Here is a 9,939-nt window from a genome sequence, read left to right on the forward strand (position 1 = left end):
CGGTGAAAGGGTTTAGATAATAAAATTGAGAAAATCTCCCCAAGAATAGAATCTGGAAATAAAAAAACAGATGTTATGAAAGAAAAGGTAAGAAAATTAGAGGCCTCATCCAAAATATCCAATATCCGAACAGTAAGAGTTTCTTAAAGAAGCATCATAGAAAATGGAGTAAATTACCAACAAGATCACTCAAAAAAATTCCCCAAACCAAAGATATAAGTTTCCAGATTCAAAGAGCCCAACCCAATGGGTGAAAACAGACCCACATAAAGGCACAAAATCATGAAATTTAAGAATTGTAGAGAAAATTTTATGAAATTCCACAGAGGACACAGCAGGTATGGAACCTATATGCAGCCTGCAAACAAAACTTGAGGGGTTGGGACTGTAGTTCAGAGGTAGAGCACTTGCCTAGCACATGTAAGGCACTGGGCACATACAAACAAATAAATAAAATAAAGATCCATCAACAACTAAAAAAAAATTTTTTTTAATTGAGGGTTTGGAACAGTTCTGAATTCCTCAACAGCCACACCATAATCTAGAAAGCAATGGAACAAAGCCTTCAAAATTCCATCCTAGAATTCTGCACTCGGCCAAATTATAAACTGTCAGTGGAAAATAGATATTTTCAGGCATTCAACAGTCTCAGAAAGATAGATATCCTATTCACCCTTTTCCAGGAAGCACCCCAGGACATGTGCTACCAAAACAGGGGAGTCCACCAAAATAGAGGAAGACATGTTCTGTGGGTACCAGGAGATCAACACAGGAGTGAGATGATGGGAATCCCCAGGACGCTGCTTTAGGGAGGCCCTTGGGGAGAAATATGCAATGACAACAAGTTCAGATTATAGCAAGCCAGGAGGCTCAGGATTGGTTTCTTAGAAAAAAATGAGATTAACAAAAGACTGATTTGAGGCAAGACTTAGAAAGCAGGCCAAGAGTTGTAAGTTGAATTAATGAGTACAAAACGGTTAAATAAAGCAATTATTAACTCAAAGGAAAAAAAATGTGCTTAGCATAGTTAATGAATATTGATCTGGCCATTAATCAATATTCTGCTTTAACTACTGCAAGGGTAGTAAAAATAGGGAAGCTGTGCTTGTGCTGGGGGGTGGACAGAAAAAGAGAGCCAACTCATCGTCCTCCACAGTGGGAAGTCAACAGATAATACTTAAAGTTGAAAACCTCAAGAACTATCAACTACAAGCAATACGTGCCAAAGAATTCTAAGGGTTGTTTCTGGAACATTAGAAAAGCAACATGAAATGCTTAAAATTCAAAGTAAAACAACATTGGCTTCCTCGCCCCACACATATTTACATTTGTTTGGCTTTTTCTTTGTTTTCCCAATAGCAGACTGTTTTGAAAAATTCCTTTCTTGTTTTTCTAAACAAAAGAAAATATAATTTTCTACATCTATGCCACAGTAGCTGTGGTCATCTGAGCTCTGAGCAGTCACGTAGTGAGGAAATTAATAGTCATAATCTGTTCCAAGGAAGGACTGGTTGAGCCAGGGCAGAAACAAAAAGACAAGCCCAGGGAAAGCAGGTTTAGAGGTGTGGGCAAATACTAAGCCCCCCGCCCCTAGGTTGGGTGTTGTTGCAGTTTTCAATAAAGCTCTTCTAATGGCATAATTGCATTGCCTCAAGATAATTTTACAATTTGTCAGTGACCACGAGCCAATTTCAATTCTTTCTGACAGAACTGAATGCCCAATTTACAACGCTAATTCAACTAAGAGAGCCAGCCCCCAGGACTACTGATCTGGGTTCAACTTCAGTTACTCTATTTTGCCTGATGCAGACTAGACAAGAAGAGAGCATAGGAAGGATGCTGAACAAGTGACAGTTTCATCAACAGACATTTGCCATTCATGGGGGACCCAGCACCAGGATCAGGATTATCACTCCTGTTGATGCTGTGGACCAATGCTCTCTATCCTGAACAATAGCAAGGAATCTGGGCGGGGGTGAAGTAGAGGTCAAGGAGCTAGAAGAACAGGGGCCAGGAGGAGAGGCACCAACCTGGTCAACCAGGAGAAACCTGTAGGCAGAGGCATAATCAGAGACCCAGAGCATAGGCTCCTAGCTCTCTGGATGCCTGGAGAAAAGCAACCAGGCCAATAATTCTTCCCAAGGTATAAATATGGGCCAGTCACTACCCACAACTTCTTCAACCTCCCTGCCAAGGGTCATCCTCAGAGAGCAAAGTTTGCCATTCTCTGAGCTTCACCGTGGTTTCATAAAACATAGCCCTTGCCCTTGAGTAACTAGCTACTAAGAAAACAAGACCATCTTGTTACAGAATAAAGTAAACAGGTTGAAATGCTACAGCATACATGAATATTCTGATTCTTTCCTATTTGGAAGGATTTGAAAATTCTAGATCAAGGACCCAAGTGAGTCAAAGTTATAGTCAATTAGAATTGATTTGCATGTGTTTACAACACTTGTGTTATACAGTTCCACAAATCAGAATGTACACACCCTTATGGGAAGAATCAAGATCATTAACATAAACACACTACAGTATGCATCCTGCGTTGGCAGGAGTAAAGTATTAGTTAAGAGTAGTAAGTTGATTAGATTAATTAGAGTATAGGGAAAGTATATCGTTTGTAAACACTGAAAACAAAACTAAGCTAAAAATATTAATCAAATATTTAATGTGAAAATTACCCATACTTGTCTTTTCCCCATATAAATCATGGTAATTTTATATGCATAATTTCATAATTGCATATGATTCTTGTGGACCAAAGAGCTATCATTGTGTAACCTAATTTGTTAAATCCCAAAAGTTATTTGGAAGACCTGCTGTTGGTTCTTCGTTTTTTTTTTTTTTTCCTCCCCAACTCTATAGGAAAGAATCAACCAGAACGCAGTAAACTCAGAATTTCCTAAGAGGAAAATGAGCACTCACTGGAAAAAGACAGGACATATGCACAAAGCATATAACTATTTTAGATAGCTTTCAAGCCCACTTAACCACCAGCCATTCTGTGATTCTGTGGTTCCAAGCTAACTGAGATCAAGTCTTCTAATCAAATATTCCAGTTTCCAAAGAATGACAAGAGATGAGATTGTTCCTGAACCTGATACAACGCCATATGTCTGTTATTCGTCCATGAAAAAAAATAATAATAAAGTCAAAAGAAGATTTAGGATCCCAGGAAATAAATGCACACTCACGCGTCAAGGCCCTAATTTTTCCAAATACATCTATAATCCAAGCCCCTATTTTCAAGATCCATACACAATTTCCCGTTTAAAAAAAAAAAAAAAAAACTTGATGGAGTGAGGCACGAGAACATGCAACAGTGGAACATCTTCCTGGATTCTGCCAACTTCGATCAAGACTGCAGTGCCGCGGGAGTAAAGAGGAGGAACCAACTCCGCCGCACAGCTGGGAAGTAAACCCAACGCCAGGCGGCTAGGGCCCTGAGATCCAAAAGAAAAGGGGGCGGATGCCTCCCCAAGAGAGGTCAGCACCGGAGCCCGGGGTACAGGCTGCAGCCCCCAGGAAGGCGCGGCCACGCAGGAAGCGCACCACTCCTTTCTTCCAGCAGCGAACAGGACGGGTCCCTCACCTGGCGTGGCACGCCCGCGATCACTACAACCCGAAAAGTAGAAAATCCTTCCCGGTTCCACGATGGTCAGTTTGGACATGTGGAAGCCACCTCTGTCCGCGCGCATGCCAGTCCAGACCCTCCCCGCCGGAGTCCCGGCCCGCGTCGCCCTTACCTGGCTGGAGCGCGTCTGCTGCGCCTAGCCCCGGAGAGTGTGAGGTCTGCTGGGTTGTGCCCAGTCCGCTTCTGGGCGCCCTCCGCCCCGGCCCACCGGTCGCCCCGCCCCACCCCGCCTCCGATCGCTCCGCCCCGGTCGCTAGAGCTCAAAACCACCGTTTGACACCGCCCTGTGGCAATTTGAAGGCAAAAGACCGGAATAGATCGCAAGCGTGTCCAGGGCCCCCACCCCGCAAGTTTCAGGGGACACCCTTATGTTCTCGGACGCAGCGGTTGGCTTCCCTAGGCTTGGGCGTCCCTACCCAAGAGAACCGCCCAGTTAGGGCTCCTACATCCCTGATCGACGGGGACTACCCAGAGCAGTGCCACCTGTGGGTGACTGGGAGCCTGGTAGAAACTAAGAACCGCAACTCCTCTTCCGCTAAAGGTTGGCGGGTCAAGCGGGTGTTGAGGTGCCCCGGAGTGATACAAGGCGTTATACCAAAAGAATAAATCCTTTTACTGTCAAAACTGATATTTACAGGGTCACGTGCACAATTAATGAATTAACACTTCACTCGATGAAGAGCAGAAAATGCGCTGTTCTAGGTACTGTACCTGAAATTCCTAGTAACAGAGACCCCATTTTAGATATGGTGAAAATAAGGCATAGAGAAGTAACAACTTGTCTAATGCCAAACAACTAGTAAAGTAAAAAGCTGAACTTCAAATCTAGATTAGTAAAGTAAAAAGCTTTACTAAAAAGCTTTTACTAATCTTAATTAGTAAAGTAAAAAGCTGAACATCAAATCTAGACTTACTGAAATGTGAGTGTCCAGCATGTGCCATAAACTGATGCAGGCTTGTGGAATACAAAACAGAGCTCTCCCTTCAAGGAGCTTTTATTCCATGTAGGGATAAAGAAAATAAATATGTAAAATATGTAAGAAGGGTCCTGGCAACATACAGCAGGGTGATGGAAAAGTGGGTGACAGAACGGGGTTGGGGGTGGGGAGCTTCACAAGACAAGGCGGTCCTGGAGGTTTCTAGGAGGAAGTGACAATAGAACTAAGACCTGCAGGACAACACAGGCAGCCAACCTGAAGATGAAAGGGAGGGGAGGGCAAGTGCATTAAAAGTTATCATACCTTGTGCTTGTTTGGGACTAGAAACAGTGCCTTCCTATATTACTTCTCCTTTGATCATTATAATTACCCTGAGAAGGAGTCGACAAGATTCCATTTAACAGGAAAAAAAGGTGAGCATCAGAGAGGTTCTAAAGACTTGCCTAAAGTCATTTAATTAAGATAAGGGGGATGGGACAAACGGAGGTTTTCTGATACCAAATCCTCTCTCACTCCATCCAAAATCTTGGGTATACATAATGACTTACTATAAATGAATATAGTAAAATTTCTCTCATATAATCTACTGTCTCCTCCCTACCCTACTCTTTCTTGCCTCTTATCCTGTTCAGATGCTTGTTTTGACCCATTAACATAATTTCCCCCAGGACCAATGTTCTTTGAGGGATGGATGGTCATGAACCCTCTGAAATTCTATGCAAAAAATCAAAATGGGATGTGCGTGTGGAGAGAGCTAGTTATAGTTATTACAGTAATAAAGTTAATTTTCTCCCAAGAAAAATGCTCAGATACATAAGTGAGAAGACTTAGAGCTTTAATTATTTGACTTTTGTAAGTATAAATGCTCAATATCAGGTTGACATTGTTTCAGTTCTTTGAGAGAAGAAAATACATCTTTTTAACTTTCACATAGATTCCGAATGGAGCACAAGAAGACATACAAAATCAACATGGCAAGTTTGTAAATAAAGTAGTATTTGTATTTGGATCTTCTTGTACTCCTTTCTGTAAGTCTCTGAATTCTTTTTTTTAACTTTCTACTTTCCCAAATGAGACTTAACTCATCACAGATAATTAATAAATTCTTGTTGAATAAATGAATGATGTGGTAATAATACAGTCCTTATCAGTTTTGTATGGAGAGTCTGTTCCTACATGAAAATGACTTCATTGTGATGGTATGATATGTCTGTCTCTTTCTATCATATGCCAAAAGTAGTTGCTCCTTTGGAACTAATTACATAGTAGGAAGGAGCAAGTTTTAAAAGTTGGACATAAAGTCAATAATCATATTCCCAGGAATGGTTGCCAAATAATTAACTCAAAGGAAAGAAAAGATATCATATTCAAAGTGTGTTTATAAAAGCATCATTTATAATAACAAAATAATTAAACGTCAAATAGGGAAATATTTAAGAAAAATATATCAATACTATGGAATGTCAGGTTACTATTAAAAATATTATCTGTGTTAATATAATAAAAATGTGGAGAAAAAGTTATGAACAAGTTTATATGGAAAAAAATAGAACCCAAGGCTTTGTGTACTCTGTGATTACTACTAAATAAAGATTATGTGGGGAAAGGTTGAAAGAATAAGAATTACAGTTAACAGTTATTTGAGGGAAATCCTACGTACTAGGCCCTTTTCTAAATGCATTAATTCATCAAATTCTCACAAATGTGAGAGGCATACAGTTGTTATCTTTGTTGTACGGATGAAGAAGCTGAGGCAGAAAAGCTTTAAATAATTTGCCCAAAGTCACACAGCTATCAAGTGGAAAACCAGAATGTGGACACAAAGCAGCATGGCTCCCAAATTTACACTTGGCTTTTTGTTTGTTAGCTTGCTTGCTTTGTGCACTAGATACTGGGCCTTGTGCACACTGGGCAAGTGCTCTCCACTGAGCTACATCTCCAGCCTCCGACTTCACACTCTTAGCCATGCAAAGCTGCCAGAGGAAATAAACATTGAATCCTGGATCATGTGGGGTTATTTAAAAATATTTCCTTGTATAATGTTTTTCTGCTGGATTGGTAGTAAGTGAAATTTTTTAAAATACAGAGCCAGAGAAGAAGGCATAGAAATAAAATCAGATTATGCTTAGAAGAAGAGAAATATAAAGACAAGAATCACATCTGTCTTGGGCCAATTTATATTCTAGATTAAAATCTAAATAGTGTTTCAAAGAACTCCAATATCTCAATGACTTTGTAATTTATGAAGTTTGAGTTAAAATTACTTTTAGTCATAATAAAATGCAATATTCAGTATTACTAATATGAATTAAAAAATTATTCTGGGGGAAAAAGATTATTCTGTCCTGGGCTTATATTTCCTTTTCTCTACCCAGAATGCTCTAACCTCAAATGTTTCTGAAGCTACCTCCTTCTTAATGGTGGTCTTGAAACTATGGCCATCACTGCATGACCAAAAGGCTGAGAAAACAGGCAAACAAGGCAGACAAAACTTCTACTATGCCGGGCCTCACATTCTGGTGGAAAGTCAATGGTTTAGAATTCAATTTAGCTGCAAGTAACAACATCCCCTTGTGGTGAGGCAAATTAATGTCCCTCCCAATGATGCCATCTTCAATCCCTGAACCTGTGAATACATTAACCTACATGACAAAAGACGTGAGTAAATAAGAATCTTGAGATGGGGAGATTATTCTGGACTATCTGGCTAAGTGAAGGAGAAAGGAGGGTCAGAGTCAGAGAAGGAGATAAGAAAAACAGAAGACAGGAAGAGAGAAATTTGAAGATGTGATACAGAAAGCTTTGAAGATGAAGGAAGGGACCACAAGTAAGGAAAGCAGAGAGCTTCTAGAAGATGGCAAAGACAAGGCAACATATTTGCCCCTAGAGAATCCAGAAGGAACCAGATCCTTTGATACCTGAATTTTTAGCTCAGCAAAACTATTTTTGGACTTCTGACTTAAGAACTGTAAAAGAATAAGAGAACAAACAACCCAATCAACAAATGGGCCAAGGACCTGAACAGACACTTCTCAGAGGAGGACATACAATCAATCAACAAGTACATGAAAAAATGCTCACCATCTCTAGCAGTCAGAGAAATGCAAATCAAAACCACCCTAAGATACCATCTCACTCCAGTAAGATTGGCAGCCATTATGAAGTCAAACAACAACAAGTGCTGGCGAGGATGTGGGGAAAAGGGTACACTTGTACATTGCTGGTGGGACTGCAAATTGGTGCAGCCAATTTGGAAAGCAGTATGGAGATTTCTTGGAAAGCTGGGAATGGAGCCACCATTTGACCCAGCTATTCCCCTTCTCGGTCTATTCCCTAAAGACCTAAAAAGAGCATGCTACAGGGACACTGCTACATCGATGTTCATAGCAGCACAATTCACAATAGCAAGACTGTGGAACCAACCTAGATGCCCTTCAATAGACGAATGGATAAAAAAAATGTGGCATTTATACACAATGGAGTATTACTCTGCATTAAAAAATGACAAAATCATAGAATTTACAGGGAAATGGATGGCATTAGAGCAGATTATGCTAAGTGAAGCTAGCCAATCCCTAAAAAACAAATGCCAAATGTCTTCTTTGATATAAGGAGAGTAACTAAGAACAGAGTAGGGTCGAAGAGCATGAGAAGAAGATTAACATTAAACAGGGATGAGAGGTGGGAGGGAAAGGGAGAGAGAAGGGAAATTGCATGGAAATGGAAGGAGACCCTCAGAGTTATACAAAAGTACATACAAGAGGAAGTGAGGGGAAAGGGAAAAATAATACAAGGGGGACAAATGAATGTCAGTAGAGGGGGCAGAGAGAGAAGAGGGGAGGGGAGGGGAGGGGAGGGGGGATAGTAGAGGATAGGAAAGGCAGCAGAACACAACAGACACTAGTATGGCAATATGTAAATCAATGGATGTGTAACTGATGTGATTCTGCAATCTGTATATGGGGTAAAAATGGGAGCTCATAACCCACTTGAATCAAAGTGTGAAATATGATATATCAAGAACTATGTAATGTTTTGAACAGCCAACAATAAAAAATTTTAAAAAAAAAATTAAAAAAAATTAAAAAAAAGAACTGTAAAAGAAAACATTTATATTATTTTAAGCCAATAAGTTTGTAATATTGGTAACAAGAGGCAATAACAGAACATTCAATAAGTTTCTTTCTCTCTCTTATGGGAAAGAAGTCAATGTCAGGTAGTCATGATATTCCGTAGTATCAGGACCCCAGCCCCTTTTATCTTTGCAAGTAGATGAGAGAAACTGAAGGGAAGTATGAATATTTCCAGGGACTCATAATGCAGGCATTGAGCCAGGTAGTCATCCGTGTCAGTGTTTCTCAAACTAGTAAAGTATGAAGCCTTTTAAACAATACATTTTCATTGTAATTCATTTAAATATACACAAAAAATATAAAACTATTTATGCATTCTTTATTTTCAAAGCAATATTTACGTTTGTAGCACTTTATATACATAATTAAAGGCAGAATAAAATTTCAAAGTAAATTTGATCAACACTAAAAAAACAATTATTGAGGACACACACACTCCCACCACATGGTGTCCCTGGAGGCCATGCAAGGAATAGTAACAGGACACTTGTGCCCCTCCCAGTCAGGAACACATCAGGGGAGGCCAGCTGGGGACAGGGAACTCAATATACTAAGAAACAGGAAGATCTCAAACTGAATGAGAAAGACAATCTATAGAAAACAGCACCAAGATGACAGGATGTCAAAATCATGTGACAAAAATTTTAAATTATCTATCATAAAACTGCTTCAATGAGCAATTGCAAACAAGCTTAAAATCAATGAAGAAAATTGTCTTGGCAAAAAATTAATTAATTAAAATAGAAAGTATCAGTAAAGAAATAGAAAGTATCAAGAAGAACCAAATGAAAATACAAGAATCAAAATTTAAAACTCCATGGATGAGCTTCAGCAAAATGGATGAGACAGAGGCAAAGAGTCAGTAAACCAGAAGACCAAGCAATAGAAATGACCTAATCTGAACAACAGAGACAGAAAAAAAGATTCACAAATAATCTCATGGGACTATAACAAGAGATCTACCATTTGTATCATAAGAATTTCAAAGAGGAAGACCACAGGGCTGAAAAAGTACTCAAGGAAATATTGGTTGAAATTTTTTTATATTTGAAAAACATGTAAACCTATACACCATGAAGTTGAGTGTACTTCATTCAGGATAAACAAAAATCAATTTATGATAAAACACATCATAGCTACACTTCTTAGCATTAAAGACCAAAAAAGAAAAATTGTACAAGTAGCAAGAGAAACATGACACTTTTTTTTCCCCTCTTTTTAGTTACACATG

The 9,939-nt window shown here is 39.4% G+C and overlaps 1 protein-coding gene across 2 annotated transcripts in view; it reads right to left on the reverse strand.

Annotated features, from left to right (window-relative positions):
- Tec (tec protein tyrosine kinase) overlaps positions 1 to 3,871 on the reverse strand; it is a 109,657-nt gene extending 105,786 nt beyond the window's left edge. The window contains exon 1 of one of the 2 annotated variants that reach the window (XM_048784435.1): positions 3,750 to 3,871. The gene's annotated coding sequence lies outside the window, so the exon portion shown is untranslated. The remainder of the gene's footprint in view (positions 1 to 3,749) is intronic. The other variant, XM_015482083.2, reaches the window with a different exon arrangement.
- Positions 3,872 to 9,939: the final 6,068 nt, after the last annotated feature.

The sequence above is a fragment of the Marmota marmota genome, unplaced genomic scaffold (genome assembly GCF_001458135.2).
Source record: "Marmota marmota marmota unplaced genomic scaffold, marMar, whole genome shotgun sequence".
Classification (NCBI taxonomy): Eukaryota; Metazoa; Chordata; class Mammalia; order Rodentia; family Sciuridae; genus Marmota; species Marmota marmota.